Here is a 19,594-nt window from a genome sequence, read left to right on the forward strand (position 1 = left end):
CCGACTGTTGGCTTCTTTCCTTCATGTATTATAACGAGTACCCTCATTTCCCTTTCCTTTATCTGCTTGTAGCTTACGGGGGTCTCGGTTCTGGCAGTCTTGAAGCCATAGGTAGCGTAAGAGGGTTCTAGCACAGCTTTCGCCCTCGCTCTTGATCATGTTCTATGTGACGCTGGCGGTAACACAGGACATTCCACGTCCACCGCTATGGTTGAGGGTGGCGCTGGTGAACACTCTCAAGGTTCGTATACAGACAACATTAATACCCAAGAAAGTAGCAGGTGGGACAGCGGCCGATGTAGCTCAGTTGGAAGAGCACCGGACACGATATTCGGAGGTTGTGGGTTTGGTCCCCACCATCGGCACATTGTTTTTCCTTCTACTTTGTGTTTATCTTTCCCCTAAACAGATTACATTACTAATTTATGTAATTACCGATGTAAAAATTAAAAAAAATAAAGACAAAGTACAATCCCCAATGCTTTCCTTGGCCTCGCCGACTGTTCGCTTGTTTCCTTCATGTACTCCCTCGGTTGAGATAAACAAAAATGAAAGTGTTTTTTTTTGGATAAGTTCTGAGCCATGTTCTCTTTTTATATTTTTCTGAGACACATGCTTATAATGCCATTTTCTCCGTTTTGTTTTATAATTTTTTGATCATGGGCATGTAGAGTCTTTCTCTTTGCCCAACCCTCTTTGGTCTATATATTCACTCAACCATAAGTGAATAAACAGTTTCAAGTTGCGCATGTGTTCATTTTTCTTCCTTCCATATTGTCTGGTTTGCGCACCGTTTTTTTTACCTTCAACTTTATTCCAGCGGCATGCATGGAAGGCGTTCATTCCATCCCTTTGTCTTGCTGTAAGGTATACATCAGCTAAACAGGCCAATGCATCAATGAAAGACTAATGGAGCAAAAGATTGACTTATCAGGTACATCTCTCAGGAATCTGCCAGTCCACTGTAGGAACTGCGTTCCAAAAAGCCATGCCACCCAATGTTCGAAAAAATAGTGAAATAGTGGAAGCCGCCAAGATTTTGAGGCTCAAGCACATCCTCCGTTTCACTCTCAAAATAGAGGTTGCCTTTCTTTCTGGGCACGTTTCACCTAGTCTGGGTTTTTTCGCTGTTTTCCTTCTAGCATTCATATTGTCACGCTAATGACGACGATGAAGGATTGTGATGGTGTGGCAGAAAAGGAGGAAGAAACGTTGATTTTCTGGGCGCTAGCAAGCTTCATCTTGTTCCGCTACATCAGCACTGTAAATAAACACCCCTTCTTATTTCATCGTAACAACTTGGTGGAGGTGCGAGGTACGATCCCTACCTACAGCGCTGCAAGACCAACTGGAGCTTCGACGTAGTCGCCGCATCGCTGGACTGCCACTGCTCACGACCATCATGGACCACACAGACTCAAACCGTGCAAGCCGCGACGCTGCAAGCCAGGCTGGCGGCATGCCTGCCCACTCCAGCCCTATTCCGTCCCAGCCTTACCGGGAAACACGACCTTTTGCCGGAGAAGAAGGTGAGGACGTTGAGAAGTGGCTACTTGATTATCAATGAGTTAGTCGGTACAACCCTCTTACCATGCTAACAAACGTAGTTTTCTTTCTCACTCACCCGGCTATGACCTGGTTTGAGAATAACGAGGATAACTTGACAACTTGGGAACGGTTCGCCACCGAGTTAAAACTGCGTTTTGGCGACTCTGTTCCCAGCAAAAAGCGGGCTGAGCAGACCCTTGCTCAAAGAGCTCAATTGCCCGATGAAATTTGTACAACTTACACAGAAGAGATCCTCAAGTTATACAAATGCGTCAATTCCAACATGCCAGAGAAAGGCAGAGTCGGTCACATTTTGAAGGGTATCGCGGCGGACGTGTACAACTTCTTAATCGCCAAAGACAACCTTGACACTGTCCCTGATGTCATTAGACACATCCGCGCGTTTCAAGCTTTTAAAACACGTCGTATTGCGCCGAAATTTGGGCGGCTGGCCAACGTTCCTACCGTAGCCAGTCTTGATGACCATGCCCAACTAGATCTTCCATCAACTATCCAGCAAATCATGCGCGAAGAACTTCTACGGATCAACACGCTTCCCCTTCCCCTGAGGTTTCTGTCCAGAGGGCCTCTAGACGGCCGGCTTCACCACCACAAGCGATTCAAGTGCAGCCTTTCTCCCAAGCTCCTGAAATTGCAGCTTCTATTGACTACCCGCCAATGCATTTTGCCAACCCAACTGCGTCGATGCTTGAAGCCCCAAGGTATGACGTCACCTCAAGTGCACCTAGATCTTCTATTCGATCTACAAGGATTCCTGTGCAGTGTGAGCATTCAGCCAGACCAACTATGCGCCCTGCTGTGCCTGGCTCTTATCCACAACAGCATTTTATACCATCCCCACCGATATGCTACCACTGCGGCGTCGAAGGTCACATCGCCAGGTACTGCCGCAGCAGGTTCCCGCCACGCTATAACCGCCCGGTGCCTCCAGCAGTACCCAACAATCGGCAATACAGCCCCGTTTTCCAGCAATTCAATACTCCCCGTGGGTACTTCGGCAACATCCAGAACGGGAATCTCCGCGACCATTCCCCAGCATCTGAGCGAAGTGTTACTCCTCCACCCGCCTTCCGTGCACGTCGTTCTCCATCACCGCGGCGGCGCTCCATGTCGCCCCATCAGGAAAACTAACCAGCGCGACCGATGGGGGTGAGGCCACTGGAAATGTGCTGTGTGCCAACATTCCTCCAACTGCAATGCTCAAAAACAAAATTCGTGTGTTCATTGATGGTGTGTGTACATTAGCTTTGGTAGATACGGGTGCGACTGTGTCTGTGATGAGTAATCAGTTTAGGCGCTTGTTGGGACGCAAAGTGATGTTTGAATATGACCGTGCTTCAACGCTTTGTGGTGTGAGTGGAGAGGCGTAGCGGCCACTGGGTGTGTGTAGTGCGCAAGTGTCTGTGGGTGGTGCAAGTTTTCAAGCCGAATTCGTAGTCTTACCCCATTCTACGCATGACATAATTTTAGGAATGGACTTCTTGAAGTTTTGTGGCGCTACCGTGGACTGCCGAAGTCAAGAGGTTCATTTTGATGGCTCGCATCTGCCGACACTTTTTGAAAGTGGCCGTGATGAAGAAACAGTTTTTAGTATTACCGAAGATACCGTAGTTCCACCCTTGTCTGCCATGTTCGTCCCCGTATCCGTTCCACTTCTTGAGAAGGTTTCATTCCAGGCCGTGGTGCACCAAGTTCACTCAGCATGCCTGAAGAAAAATGTAATTATCCCTCACTGTATGATCTCCGTGCATCACGGTAGTGCCTCGTTATGGACAATCCTTCATTGTCGTCATTAGCGTGACATCAATCCATCGTCCGAGCCCGCAGTTTTACCAACGGGATTGAAGCTTGCCTCCTGTGGACCCGATGCGCCCCACGTCGTTGCTTTGGACACAGATGCTACGAGTGCCACCGTACCTCTGCCTGCTGATGAAACTTGGATCTTCCGCATGACCAGCGCCAATCTCAGCTCACCTCAACGCCGTACTCTTGTGGTATTCTTCTACCTTTTTTGCCTATGTTTGACTTTTCTCAAACAGATGGACCAACCTCTCGCCCTGAACATTGGACCCATCATAGCATCGACACTGGTTCGGCTCGTCCCATTCGTCAAAAGCCATATCGCGTGTCCCCATCTGAGCGCAAAGTCATTCATGAGCAAGTGGAGGACATGTTACGGAAGAAGGTGATACAGGAGTCATCTAGCCCCTGGGCTGCCCCTGTTATTCTTGTACGCAAGAAAGACAGTTCGTGGCGATTCTGCGTCGATTATCGGCGTCTAAATTCTGTTATGAAAAAGGAAGTCTATCCTCTTCCTCGCATAGACGATGCCCTCGACTGCCTCTCTGGTGCGTCCTATTTTTCTTGTCTTGATCTCAGATCTAGCTACAGGCAAATTCCAATGGACCCTGCGGATAAGAAAAAAACAGCCTTCGTAACGCCAGATGGCCTTTGTGAGTTTAATGTTATGCCATTCAGGCTGTGTAATGTGCCAGCCACATTTGAACGCTTTATGGACACAGTTTTGCGCGGCTTAAAATGGGACATTTGTCTTTGCTATCTGGACGATGTCGTTATATTTGGGAAATCCTTCCAAGAACACAATGACCATCTAGTACGTGTCTTGAATTTTCTCCACAATGCCGCCCTAATTCTGAACTACAAAAAATGCCGCTTTGGAGAGCGCCAAGCGCTGGTGCTAGGATACCTTGTCAATGGTGATGGTGTAATGCCGGATCCCCAGAAAACTGCCACTGTTGAGTCTTTTAAACCCCCGCAGACAGTGAAGAAGTTGCGCAGTTTTCTAGGGTTGTGTTCGTATTTTAGACGCTTTATACATCGCTTTGCTGACGTTGCTTACCCATTGACGTGCCTTCTCCACAAAAACTCTACTTTTGACTGGACACCAGACTGCGACGCGTCATTCCGTCAACTGAAGTTTCTTTTAATATCGAAACCCATCCTACGTCACTTCGATCCTACTGCAATGACAGAAGTACACACGAACGCTATTGGAATCGGTCTCGGTGCAGTCCTTGTTTAACGGCACGATGAACGAGAGCATGTTATCGCGTATGCAAGTCGTACCCTGAGCAATCCGGAGCGAAACTACACAGTCACCGAACAGGAATGCCTGGCTGTAGTTTTCGCTGTGCAGCGTTTCCGTTCATATTTGTACAGACATTCGTTTACTATCGCAACTGACCATCATTCACTCTGTTGGCTGCAGAACCTTCGAGACCCATGTGGTCGCCTCGCACGCTGGGCCCTCCGGTTACAGGAATATGACTTTGCCGTGGTTTACAAAAGCGGGAGGCGTCATGCAGACGCAGATTGTCTTTCTAGGATGCCATTGGTTACGACTGGACCTGAAAGCGACGATTTCGACAATTATATATTGACCCAGCATTCCCCGACACGAATGTTTTCAAAACGGAACAGCAAAATGATAGAAGTCTGCAGCCTCTCTTTGCCCAAGCCAGCGTACCTACAAGCCGTTTTTGTGTGCATGATGGCCTCCTATGGAAAAAGAGTTATTCGCCTGTCGGCCAGCGATACCTACTCGTAGTTCCCAAGACGTTGTGCACGGACGTATTGCGTGTTAAGCATGATGATCCAACTTCTGGGCATTTGGGATCGGTTCGAACACTCCACCGTGCTCAAGAAAGATTTTACTGGCCCAGAATGCGCTCGACGATTGAACAATACGTTGCCAGTTGCAAGCAATGTCAACGCCACAAACGTCCAACTGCAACTACGTCTGGCTTGCTGCACCCTGTGAAGACCCCGACAGCTCCGCTTGATCAAGTAGGCATTGACCTCGTAGGTCCGTTTCCGAAGTCCGTGGATGGAAATCGCTGGATTGTAATCTGCGTGGACTATCTCACACGTTACTGTGAAACCGCCGCTCTTCCATCTGCTACGGCGCATCAGGTGTCGCTTTTCTTGCTGCACTCAGTCATCTTACGACACGGGCTGCCACGAATTGTCATCACTGACCGGGGCCGACAATTCACTGCTGATGTTGTTGAAGAGCTCATGCGTTTATGCGCCGTAACTTTCCGACACTCGATGCCATACCATCCCCAGACAAATGACTTGACTGAGCGCGTCAACGGAACGCTTATCAACATGCTAGCCATGTATGTGGACGCAGGGCATAAGAACTGGCGATTCTCTGTCTCGCCGAAGAAGCTCGGAGAATCGCCCGATTACGGTCTGGTGCTTCACAAGAACGTTCTAAAGTGCGATACGATGCCAGTCACCGGCAGGTCACATGCGTCCAATTCGGCACCGTGGCCTACATCAAAAACTCTTGGTCCACTATGACGGCCCATATATGGTTGTCAAACGCATTAGTGATTTAACTTATGCAATAGCCCACCTGACAGCATCGGGCTGCCGGTCTGCCAAAACCGAACTATGTCATGTTGCCCGCTTGAAGCCGTGTCAGCCTCGCACGACTCACGAACACGCCCAGAAGGCTTCGTCTGAGTAGGGGGGAAATGTCACGCTAATGACGACGATGAAGGATTGTGATGGTGTGGCAGAAGAGGAGGAAGAAACGTTGGTTTTCTGGGCGCTAGTAGGCTTCATCTTGTTCCGCTACATCAGCACTGTAAATAAACACCCCTTCTTATTTCATCGTAACAATATATTTTGTTGATTGCATTTTTCCCTTTTCGTTTTACACACCACATCTGCATCCTTCAGCTCTGTGGCTTCATTTTTGTTTTTAGTGCTCATTTTGTGCATTTAGAATTGCTGGCTCACTTTTCCTTTACTCACCATTTCCTTCTCATTTCCTTCAACTACTCCTTTCAAGAAGGACTTTTTGTTGGTGCAGCATTTTTCAAAAATGGACGTAGCGCTAACAACACATTCACATGACAGGCGCTCACTGACAACTGAACTTTTATTGAAGGGATCTTCTTTAGAAGGGTGCAGTTGAATTTTCCCGCATGAATTTTAGAATCACATTAATATGCGCATGCCTGATGACTTGAATAACTAATACCTTTATTTTACTAGAGCGCTTCAAGTATTTTCCTTTTAGTCGTTTGTCTGAAAAGATTTTTTGTTGTGATTGTCAGCTTTTTTTTTATCAATTTTTATGATTGTTTTCATGTTACATCGGGCCCTATACACCACGTGTCATAGATCACTTTGATGTTTCCGAGCCATCGATCATAACTGTTTTTATCACTTTTATGCCTGTTGTCTTTTATCGCTTTTATGGTCCTTTCACCTTTTGACGTTTGCTGCCTCTGATTAGCGCCGCCACGGTGTGCCTATATAATATGTGTTTCCCTTCAATAAAAGATCAGTTTTCAGTGAGCACTTGTCCGTGTCTTCTTTCATGTGAATGTGTTGTTAGCGCTTCGTCCATTTTTGAAAAAAAAACTACTTCTTTATTCACCGTGCTTGATCTCTGTGTATGTATGATTTTAGTTACATGTTAGCAATCCAATTCTTCAAAATTATTTTGGTCAAATTACTCCACTGTTTCACGTGGTGGCGGCGGCTTAAAAATGACGTCTGTTTTGTTTTCGCCATGTTCCAGTTTCGTCCCTTGTGGTTCTATAATTTGCTTTTATTTATTTATTTTTTTACTTTTCCATCTGTCATGTCACTTTTTGTTCACATGAACGTGAAAAATTGCTGCTGGTCGCTGCTGTTTTTGGGAACATAAGCAGTGTTCTGGCAGTTCTGGAATAAAGTTGAAGCTCAGCCCCTGTGTCGTCATTCGTTTTCTATGCTTTGTCTGTGCGCCTAAGCGCTGTCAACCATAATGGACATGGTTGCGGAAATGGCAATTTGTACATAGCACACTCCATGCAGAATTTCCGCAAAAATCTGCCTTTTTCCAGCTTTCCGTCCAGCAAGGCCGTCAACAAAAAGGCCGAGAGCTGTTCTAACTTTCCTTTATTGGCAATGCAGTTGGAAATATTCATTGTCAAAAATAAGCCTTCAAAAAACTGGCTTTCTGAAATGCCTATTTTTAACATGTCATCGCTGGACGTGGTATGGTTGAGGAAATTATGTCAAAAACTATGCCTTTTTGAGGTTAAATGTTTCAAACTGCATTGCTAATAAAGAAAATTTAAAAACTGACTCTATGTTGGTGCCCTTGATTTTCTTAGTATAGCCCTGAAATTAAAAGTCCCTGACCCCTATCACATTCATAATGTCCACTCTGCTGTATATAGCTGTGGCGCACAAGAACCAGACTGCCAAGCAAGAGCAGGGTAGTGCTGGCGTTCAGTCCTCACACTTGCACGCTGGAGTGCATCGTCCTCAGCACGACAAGGCCAAGGATAGTGCAGGGGCGACCACACGCATGGTTGGAAGGGGATGCGAGGTGGTCTAAGTAGGCAGGTTTGAGGTGGTCCTCTGACCGTTGATAAGAATCATAAAGTACTAAGGAAGCATCGTGGCACATGCATACAGCTTTGAAGACTAGGGCTCACATAAAACGAATGAATGGCGTTGCTGTGGAGGCACGACAGTGAGCACTGTACTGCGTAGACGGCAGACATAGCATCCGCTGGCGCAATTGGGGAGGGGTCGAAGAATTCACCAAGGACCTGAACAGTGGTGCTCTGCTATGAAAGAGTCACTGCGAAGTGCAGTGCGAGTTCCAAGCATAATGAAAGTAAAGCACTCCATCTATGTTGAAGGGTAAGTGGAAGCCATCAGAGAAGCCTTCAGCTGCCGGTGGAGCTGTTCAATGGATGGAAAGATGTGGTGTGAATGACACCGAGAAGACGAGATAGGCTGGCAACCACAGTTCGTGACCACCAGAGAGAAGAGGGCTGACAACATCTATGTGCAAATCGCTGAAAGGGATGGAAAGCAGCCACAGTAAGGTGATGCACTTTGAACTGCTGAGGCATGTCCAGCAATGAACTTTTTTGTTGACACTGGGTAGGATATAGCAAGATTTGACTAGTCGCTGGGTGGCAAGAATCTCAGGATGGGCCAAAGAGTGGAGGCCGTCAAAGACAGCAGTATTGTCCAAGTACGTAAAGGTGTGGTCGTTCGGTTGACATAGCAGCCAGGGAGCAAAATGTCTTCAAACACGAGAGAGGTGCCATGCATGCGAAGGAGCTCGTTATCAGTAATCTGAGCAAAACAGCCATAGTCGTCAAGTCGATGATTAGGCGGCCATTGTCCCTTGCACTGATTGTGACGTCGCTTTCAGCATGACCACCACGAGGTGTACAGGCGTGTTACATAGCTACCGTGAGCTATGTATTCATACCAACTTCACCCGTGCCTTGCTGTACAATCCACCTGCAGCAATGTATCTCTCAACGGGTTTGAAACAACGCTCCATAAAGAGTTAAGAAAGAAAAGAGTTGCTTTGGGACATTAAGGGGGGGATGCAAAAGAGTCAAGTGTTAAAGTGCTGCACCACTCTCAATGAAATTTGTATCGAAAGTGGTGCTGAGTAATTAAATGTGTCAGCTTAGAAAAACTATCATTTAAAAAATCATGAAGATGTACTAGCCATTTGTGCATAAATAATTTCTAGGTAATCCATTGTGCAGAATAAGGCCCATTGCTGGTTCTGTATGACATTTTTGTAAAATTTTGAGCACTTTAGGAACGAATTTCATTCTTTCTGTTGTCAACATATGTCACATATTTGATCATTTCTTTTCTTAGAAAGCAATTAAGAATCCAAGGAGTACCTTACCTTGTTCTCAAGAAAAGTTTAGTCCAGAAACCCCTTTGAAAGCAGCCTTTGGCGAAAGGGTTTGAAAATGGTAGTTTTAGAGCGCAGCTCTTAGGCGCCCATTCCTGCATTTCGCGGCGGCGGCGGCGCAGTCGTCGTCGTCCGCCTCGTAACCAGCTCCGCCTCCCTTTCAGCCCCCCAGCTCAGCCCCCCTCTTCCTCCTTGGCAGCAACCGCACGTGTTATGATTGCTGCGAGCGCTCCAGCCACCCCCGTTCACCACTGCTCAACCACCCCCCCCCCCCCCTTCCCCCCCCCCCCCCCCCTCATCCTCTGCGTGGCGGCGAGGGTATTCTCCGGTTGCCGAAGCACCGGCTCGCTATCAGCGGATCAAGGTGCATGCATCCGAAGCCAAAACGCAGAGCCACATTCTCTTCACTCGCTAGCAGCATCAGTCAGTTGCTGCTATCTCTTCGCCGTGCAACGTTTCTAGAGGCCCACGCGCTGCTTCCCGCAACCTCCTGATAACTTAATTGCTTTCTTCATTTCTCCGACCATAGAGCTTCCTTCATGACAGTCAAGAACTGTTAGTAGAGTGTTTCTTCAAGGAATACGCGTGAAAAATAAAAAAGTTGTCTGTAATTGTACATATATGTCTCGAAATGTTTGCCTCAACCTATCGAAAAGGTGAAACAACTGAAGAGCTGCGCTCAAATTTCGCATCAGGAAGTAACATAATTGTCGTTCCCTTTTTTTTTGATGGTTTTGCAGTTGCAAAAAGTGTGAGCTGAGAAAACGGAGTTGAAAGAGTTCAGAACATGCTATTCAAATTCAGGACCTAAATTAATAACTCAAAGTGGTCTGGTGCATACTTTGGGCTGTCTTTTTCACTTCTCCATGGCGACTGTTTCGAGTTTCCTCTTTATTTTACTTTTTAGGGTAGACAGCGCGAAAAAGACGAGGATCTAAGAAGTACACAAACGAGCGCTGACTTTCAACTGATGCTTTATTGCTTGTCCCGAGAAAATATATACACTGGGAACAATCAACAAAAGAAACGTAATAACATTGATATAAATGGATGTGTAATATCTTCAGCTGTAGATGACAACAGTGGCATCATTGCCTTGTGTTCAAAAACCTCAATTCCTTCGCTGTTAGTGCCACCGAAGCACTACTAACACAAGCATCATCTAATCTCACGATTTCAACGGCTTCCAGAATTTCTTGACTTAGCTGATTACGGTGTTTATCATTCTTGTTTGGGCGAATTGGGGCATGCAATTATCACAGTCCCTGCAGTGAGGTGCCCTTCCACTGCTTCATACACATGTAGTGATGCTCTTTGAGGCACTCACTGAGACATCGTCAAGTCTGCCCGATATATTTCTCACAAAAAAGCGGAATGGAATAAACAACGCCTTCCTGACAGGGTAAAAATTGATTTTTGTGTCTGATTGAGCAACACTGCGCAACAAACGCAGCGTTGTTTACCTTCTTGCATATTATCCCCAGCTTGCTGGGTGCCGAAAGGGCCACTCTGATATTCAATCGGCTTCCTGTTTTCTTCAATTTGTGTGAAAGGCCATGAATGTATGGAACCACTGTTACTTTTTCTTTTTTCTGAACGGTTGTAGGTGGTTCCTCATCCTCGTTAATTGTATTCGAGTTTAAACCTGAAAGAACTTATTCCGCTGTTGCGACAAGCAGCTGCTTGGGATACCCGCTAGGCGTCGGGTTTGACAATCGAAGCTGTCTTTCATGGAATGGAAGCATGACTTTTTAAGTGCATTAATATAACAGGACTTGACAACAGCTCTTTTCGCTAGTGCAGAATGAGATGATGCAAATGGAAGTAATGGTTTACTGTTTCGTGATTCGTACATCCAGCATGTATGACTAGGCGAAACCGACAGCTTGAGGTCAAGAAATCTCATTGCGTTATCTTTAGGAAATTCACAGGTTAACTTCAGCGGATGAAGGCACTCTTCAAAAATAGATTTAATGTCCGGCATAATTCCTTCGAAGTCGATCAGGACGACCCTTCCAAGCGCTTTCTTAGCTCCCTGTTGTTTTGCGCTAAAAGATCACATAGCACAGGTGCAATACAGAGTAATTGTTTTCGAGTAATTATAATTGCAAGTAATTGTTTCCGAGAAAGGCACGTGGCAAAGCTCATAACAAAACAGAAATGCGCGAAGGCAACGGGACAAGAAGGCACGAATACACACATACAAAGCGCAGTGTGTGTATTCGCGCCTTCTTGTCCCGCTGCCTTCGCGCAGTTGTTTTGTTATAACCATGAACCGACTAGCCCAACATCATGTCTTACTTGCCAAAGCTCTGTGGCAACTTAAAGATCTTAGATTCCTTAGCCTTAGACGACCCTTTGCAGGTAAAAAAATTCAGAGCATGTGTTAAAATCTTTCGAAGTGCATAAGAATAAAGGTCTAACGGCTTGCTTATTTGACGTGAAAGATTTGTACTACTCACTACCGAATGACGAGCTCCTTTCGTGCATAGAAGGCTGTATTGACCGTCAAGGTGTCTCGGTGTTCCAGAAACGAGACACGAAACGAAAAACCCTGTCTGTGGCAGGGTTTTTAGAACTATTACTAACGCATCTGGCTTCCACCTTTGCCACCTGGAATGATGAAATCTACTTGCCAAAACAAGGGGTATGCACAGGTTCATATACAGTCGTGCCTCGTTAATATGTACACTTTGGTTTCCGACCAAAACTGTCCATAAAGCGAGTCATCCATAATAACGAGTCATGAAAAAAACAAAAAGGATTTTATTGAGAAAAGAGAATTGTAATTAACGACTGCTTTTGTACATAACGGTGCGCACCGGACTCAAAATTTCACACAACACCGGCAATTTTGAGTGCATTATCCTTGTCATTGTCTTCGAAAAATTCTAGTGCAGTCTGAAGCGACTCGCTTACCATGACACCCGTGATGTTGGGGTTTGTGTTGGTCGAACTTTCGAGCACGAACTCCTCACTGGCCGATGAATCAGCGTCTGAATCTCTACTCACTGCCACTTCCAAAATGGCCTCTTCACTGAGCAAAGTAGCCACTAAGTAGCTGCTTGAGATTCTCCTGAGGCGAGGAAACAGCTGAGCTGTCGATACTAGTCCCTCGCAGCTTGGATTGACTGAGATGGCTTTTGCCACTTATATTCACAGATTTCTTCGCACCTGCGTTCAGCTCTATTCTTGTGCGTTTAACTCCTGCCATGCCAAAAGCCAGACTCAAGTTGAGGGTTACAGGCTCCTGATGCTGTGCCCTTTTTTGCCTAAATAACCTTTCTGCCTTTTCGTTCTTCTGATTCTTTCTTTTTTTGCCTTGTACTGTTTCTGTAAGGAAGCAAAGGAGTCAAGTTGGCAAGCTGCTATGCAGAGGGTTATCGAACATCCCATCTTTTTGGCGCCGTTTTTATGTGTTCCGATAAAAGAAACACTGCAAGCTGAAGTATAGCTTAGAACGACGGCTAGCCGACTACGAAGGGCACAGACCTTGTCAAGGCCGCATCGTTGACTCAAAGCGAAGCTGACATATGGACCGCCTAGTGTGCATAGTTTGGCAGTTCGGCAGCGCAACAGGGATGAAAACCAGGAGCATGAGAGGGAAGCGCATCCAGGACGGGACGCCCGGTCCCGGTTGCGTGTTCGTACGTCGCCTTTCTTTCGTCGCTCTACTCTGTGAGTGTGTCGTAACTCTCACCGAAAAGCGTTAACGGCTTCATGGAACACTCATTGCGCTTTGGGAAAGAAAACTTCAGTTCCCACCGCCACTGTAGGCACTTGCCTTTCTTCCTGTCATTTCTTTCTTACGCTTTTACCGGCCTCTCTGTTCATGTTCAGCAGAATTTATTGCAACCATATGTTGCTGTTTCCCCGACTGCGGCGGCACTTCCGCTGCACCCAGAAATCTCCTGGTTCCCCCCTTTAGGGGTCTTTCTTACGCTGACCCTCGGTTTGCTGTGTACGTTCTTTTCCGCTTTTGTGCTCCCCCTCCCTTAGAACGGCAACACGCCCACTTTGGTTCTTTGCAACCCCACAGGATTCGTTCAGGCATCCCGCCGTATCGGTTGTCGCGTAGGTTCGCGGGCGGCGCGCTTTTCTTTAACTTGCGTTCGGACTCCTCTGCTTTTTTTTCAAGCACTGTCCATATTGTCATGCGCCTTCGTAGAACGTCGACGGAAAATGAAGAACGGTCGGGTAGATCGGTGAAGAAAAAAGAAGAGCAAGGGCAGAGGGACGTTTGTACGCTTCGCCGCAGTCCTGTTTGGACCGATCCCTGCAAATAAACCTCCCGTGCGTACAAAGCAGGTAACATCTTGGTGAGAGGTGCTTGGGTAGCGACCACGGAGCGTTTCATCTACTGAAGAAGCCGTAGACTTGCTGGCCTACCACCAATGCCATCAGACATGACTGAAGACGGCAGTGCCGAGCAGCCAGGATCATCCACAGCGAACAACTGGCCCCATTATCGAGAGCCGCGTACGTTTTCCGGAAAACCTGAGGAGGACATTGATGAGTGGCTGAAACACTACGAAAGAGTGAGTAAATACAATCACTGGAACACCGCTACTAAGCTGGCTAACGTGGTGTTCTTCCTTGCCGCCACTGCCTTTGACTGGTTCGATAATCACGAGGATTCATTAAGTACATGGGCTATCTTTACAAGCGAAATCAAGAAAAAGTTTGGGGATGAACCTGCAAAGAAGAAGTGCGCTGAACAAACTTTGCTTCACCGGGCGCAAGTACCCGCAGAAACTTGTACTGCGTATATCGAAGCCATCTTAAAGCTATGCAAACTCGTCAACCCCACTATGCTTGAAGAAGACAAAGTCGGTCACCTCCTGAAAGGAATAGCGGAAGACGTTTATAATTTTCTTATTAGCGAAGAGAACCTGAGTACCACTGCTGATGTTATAAAGCATTGTAGAACATTTGAGGCTCTCAAGCAGCGATGAATTACACCTAAATTCGGAAGACTGGCCAATGTCACCTCTGTAGCCAGTGTTGAAGCCTGTCCTTCAGTTTCCATGGCTGATATGATACGAGAGATTGTACGCGAGGAATTGTCAAGATCTAGGGACACCATCTGTAGTGAAGAATATGTGCGGCAGAGTTGTGCACCGCAGGCAAATGTTGCCGCCCTGTCCACTCCGTGGGTTCAACCTAGCGGCGCTTCGCATATGGACGATCAGCGCAGCTGTACTCATCGTTATGACCACCAGCCGATGGAAAAGAGGCCCGCCTACTCTGAAAATGTGGTTCGTCAGCAGCGAGAGCCTCGCTACAACCAACGTCGTGACTTTGTTAGTGAGGACTCTTATGCTGATCGCTGGTGCCCTCAACCTGTGTGCTACAGGTGTGGCATTGCGGGACATATCACTAGATACTACCGCCGCCGTTTTCCAACTGTCCAAGATTACCAACCCCACGCGAACATTCACGGACGGCTGCACACCGAACAACAGCGATCCCCGACTATGCCTACTGGGGACTCATACCATTCGACATATTTGCGGAATTCATCTCCTGCATCTGATCATAGTGTGACGCCGCCACCCCAGCGACCGCGCAGGTCATCTTCCCCTCGACGTCGTTCTTCCCCTAAGCCTCAGGGAAACTAGGAGGCGCGGCCGATGGAGGTGAGGCCGCCGGCGAGTCGGTGACGTCCATACCTCTGCCCGTGTTTATGTTAAAGAACAAATTGGAAATGCTTGTTGATGGTGTGAAAACAATGGCTCTTGTGGACACTGGTGCTACAGTATCTGTTATGAGTTTGAGTTTTAAGAACCGTTTAGGTAGAAAAGTAATGTTCAGTGGTGACCGTGCAGTGTTATTCCGTGGTGTCGGTGGTGAACCTTTAGTTCCTCTTGGTGTGTGTGCTTTGGATGAGTAGAATTTGCAGTACTGCCTCGGTCAACGCATGATGTGATTCTTGGGATTGATTTTCTGCAAGAGTGTGGTGCAACTTTAGACCGTGGTACGGGAAAGATTGCTTTGAATCCTTCACTACTTTCAGTTCTTGTGGATGACTCGACACCTGAATTTGGAGTATTTGCTGTGGAAGAAGACACAATTGTGCCAGCGTTATCTGCAGCATTCGTGCGGGTTTTCTCTATTCGCAACCAGTGCGAATCTTTTGAGGCTATAGTAGAACCTACGAGATTCACCTGCTCTAAGAAAAGTATCCTTGTGCCTCGTTGCGTCATTCCCGTGACTAGAGGCCGCACTGAGCTATGGACGGTGAACCACTCCGAAGAGCCAACTGTGTTGCCTCGGGGCCTAAAACTCGACCGTTTCGAGGAAGGCATATCCGGTTCCGTCGTGGCATTAAACAGCTCTGTCACTGAGCAGCAGGTGCGACCAGGCATGGAGACCCAAGTTGCGGCTATGATTAGTAAGTCTCTTTCTACAACTGAGCGTCGTATTCTAGTAGAACTACTACTGAAACACTTGACAGTGTTCGACTTTGCCAAGGATGACTCAATGCCACTGCCTACCAGTAGTATTCATCACACGATCAACACTGGGTCCGCACCTCCAATACGTCAGAAGCCCTATCGAGTCTCAGTAACTGAACGTAAGGTAATAGATGAGCAAGTTCAAGACATGCTAAAGCGCGGCATTATTCGAGAGTCCTGTAGTCCTTGGGCAGCTCCAGTTATCCTTGTTAGAAAGAAAGATGGCACATGGAGGTTTTGTGTTGACTACCGTTGTTTAAATGCAGTCAAGAAGAAAGATGTCTACCTGCTTCCACGTATAGATGATGCAATAGAGGCTTTACAAAAGTTAGCGCCATCTAGTGAAAGAAACAGAAACTGTGCGCGGCGGCCATGTTTTGCTCAGTCCGCCCGCGCCTCCCATCGAGTACGCTGTCAACGTGCGCCTTCGTAGAACCCGTGCATGCACCGAAAGGTGCATTGGAATGCTCACAAGCGATTGTTTCATTTTTTAACATCACAGCAGTCGCTGTTAGCTCCAAGCTCTATTCGGAATGACGCCAGCATGTTGTTGCGTGCCCTTCTGCAGCCAGCGCATCGTCATAGACGCGCACGGAATCAAGGTATACGAGTGTATGCGACCGTTCATTTGCAGTCCTAATCGGCTTTACAAGGGTCACCTGCATCATGTAAAGCATTACTGCACGTCCCTCTGACTGGGAGCTAGCTCACAGAATGTGCTATCACCTAAAACAGCAAGGTTAATTGTTTTGCGCGCTACTTGAAGGATAAACTTATGCTGCGATGGAGGACACGGGAGAAGGAGCAATGCATGTGTAATGAATGCTATTGTGCAAATACGTTCTTACATTTTGTATGTAGGCTACATTTACCATTGTGTATTTGATTAAAGACACGGGCATGATTACCGAAACTACTTTCGTACGAAATGGTAGTGCTTGGTGCAGAGAGCAATACGGTTGTCTAGTGCGCCCGAGATGCGTGTTTCACGCTGCAAAAGCAAGCGGCTGCCAAACCCTTGGCGTCTAGAAAAGCAGAAAAAGATGACATCCCACTAGTGTGTTGTAACATGCTCACGTACAGCCCGTTTCGACCGGTCCACGTCCAGAGCGCGCAGCTCAGGTTTTATACCTGCCAGCGCGGCCGATAAAATAACGAAGCGTGCGCTTCACTTTTGTGTTTTTTCGAGTCACCCGATGGTTCGCTAATTCACAGCTACCATGAAATTCACTGGAATTTTTAAATATGTCGATTTCTTGTTTATTCCCTCTGTCAGAAAGTAAACATTTGAAGCCGTAATCTCACATGAAAGCGCTGACATTGGAAGCTTCGAAGAACTCGGCTGAAACGAAAATGAATTTGAAAAGTCAACTCACATTACTGCGAAGTCTTTTTGCTTTATGCAACTGGCTGTGTTCATAAAATCAGATTTATATTATATCACATCGTTATAGAAAAATTAGGGGGTCACTTAAGCTCTGCCGTTAAAGGTATAACGCGAGTGTCTCTCTCTCATACACACACATGTATGATGTTTTTTTTCTTCGCGTGTTATATTTGAGCTTTTATTTGTTTATTTTATTGACCAAATACTGCAGGCCCTAACTGGGCCCTAGCAGGAGGGGCGAAAAGAATACAATGCAGTGAAATATGAATTCATCAAAAGTAACATACTACACACAAGTGTAGTATGTTATATGTTGTTATGTATGTTATATTTCTATGTTATGTATGTTATGTTATATTTCTATCATTTCTTTATTTTTATTTTATTTGACGTTTTATATTTTTATACACCAATACGCATGCATTAGCAACAATCGGCTTTCCATTCTGAGCAATTTGACACTTTTGAACACATGCTTCAATTATTTCAATTAATCAATTACACATTCTAAATTTTCTTCCTTAGCATCACCAAGCACTGGTTTTTCATTCTGACACCTTTAAACCCTTACTTTCCAATTTTTCCTTTTTTTTTCGCTTCTTTATTTCATCAATTGATCAATTAATTACAAAGATTTTATTAACTCGTCATCGCGTATCGCACACCAATCAATATTCAATCACTGGAAGCACAAATTACCATGACATTCTTTTTTTTACGCAGCCCCCGATTATTTCCGAGACTAATGCCAACTACTGCATCGACGGCAGAGAGAGAAGAGGCATGGGAAGGAAAGTGCTATGCGCCAGTCCAACTTACGTCAAATTACGCATGATCCTTTTATTATAAAATAAAATGCATCCTCGCTCATTTCACCAACCAAGTATCTTCCAGTGGGATGAGCGACGGTGATTGGGAAAACCAAGCAAACAAACTCGCGATGATCTCTCATAGGCATTTAAGTAAACAGCAAAGGCGCACAGACAAAAAAAAATCCACATTACAGAACTCTGGATACTGTACCTGGATAGGAATGACGCTGCGGATTGCTGAGGGGGGGGGGGCATGCACGACTCGTAGAGCAATTTGTAACTGCGCTCAGCAGCGCAGCCGGTGGGCCCCGCCATGTCTCGGCTGTCAAAATACGCTTCTAGGCGTCTCTAACAGAAACCACCAGGGACCGAACAGAGGTCCAAGCACAGCACACTAGGTTAAAACGTGAAAAGCGCGAACAGAACGGCGAGTGCTGACGGACGGACACGAAGCGAACGGATGGAGCGAACAAAATATGGCGGCCAGCGCGGGATCAGGGTGCCGCTCACGGTTGCCAGACGTACTTTTGTAAACCCTCTATTGACTGTCTGCACTCAGCTTCATACTTTTCTCCTATTGACTTGAGATCCGGTCACTGGCAAATCCCCATGCACATTGCAGATAAAGAAAAAATGGCATTCGTAACACCAGATGGACTTTATGAATTTAACGTTATGCCTTTTGGATTATGTAATGCATCTGCCACATTCGAGCGGTTCATGAATACAATTCTCCGTGGACTAAAGTGGCAAATTTGTTTATGTTATTTGGACGACTTTGTAATTTTTGGCAAAACATTTAGTGAGCACAACAGCCGTCTGGATATCGTACTTTATTGCATGGAACGAGCTGGTCTTGTACTGAATGCAAAGAAATGTCATTTTGGCGATCGTGAAACAATTGTCCTCGGTCACTTAGTTGACAAAGAAGGTGTTTGACCAGATCCCAAGAAAATTGAAGCCGTCAAAAGTTTTACCGTGCCCAAATCAGTAAAAGAGCTGCAGAGCTTTTTGGGGCTATGCTCGTACTTTCGACGCTTCATACCAAGGTTTGCAGACATCGCTTACCCACTTACGTGTCTACTGCATAAAAATGCACCATTCAATTGGAGCAGGGAATGTGACTCAGCTTTCCGTCATCTGAAGTTTCTTTTGACCTCAGGCCCAATCCTCCGCCACTTCTGCCCATCAGCTCCAATTGAAGTACACACTGACACAAGTGGTATCGGTATCGGCGCTGTACTTATACAATGCCATGGACGCGATCAGCACGTGATAGCGTATGCCAGCCGCTCGTTGAGTAAATGTGAAAGAAATTACACGGTTACGGAGAAAGAATGTCTAGCCGTTGTTTTCGCTGTACAGCGCTTTCGTTCCCATCTGTACGGGAATGCTTTCACGATTGTGACCAACCACCATTCCCTTTGCTGGCTCGTGAGTCTTCGTGACCCCTGTGGGCGGCTCGCTCGATGGGCTTTACGCCTACAAGAGTTTAATTTTACTGTGCTGCATAAAAGCGGCCATAAACACTCAGATGCTGATTATCTTTCGCGTTTGCCGCTTCAAACGACTGATAACGACTCAGACAATTTCGATGAATATTTAAACCTTCCCCGATCTCACGAGTTTTCCGAACCGAGCGACGCAAAGACAAAAC

General features: G+C 46.4%; 1 protein-coding gene across 6 annotated transcripts in view; it reads right to left on the reverse strand.

The window, feature by feature from the left end:
* PRAS40 (Proline-rich Akt substrate 40 kDa) overlaps positions 1–19,594 on the reverse strand; it is a 275,365-nt gene that overhangs the window by 147,952 nt on the left and 107,819 nt on the right. The gene's annotated exons all lie outside the window — the stretch shown is intronic.

The sequence above is a fragment of the Amblyomma maculatum genome, unplaced genomic scaffold (assembly GCF_055883805.1).
Source record: "Amblyomma maculatum isolate TAMU_Amacu unplaced genomic scaffold, ASM5588380v1 scaffold_15, whole genome shotgun sequence".
Lineage (NCBI taxonomy): Eukaryota > Metazoa > Arthropoda > Arachnida > Ixodida > Ixodidae > Amblyomma > Amblyomma maculatum.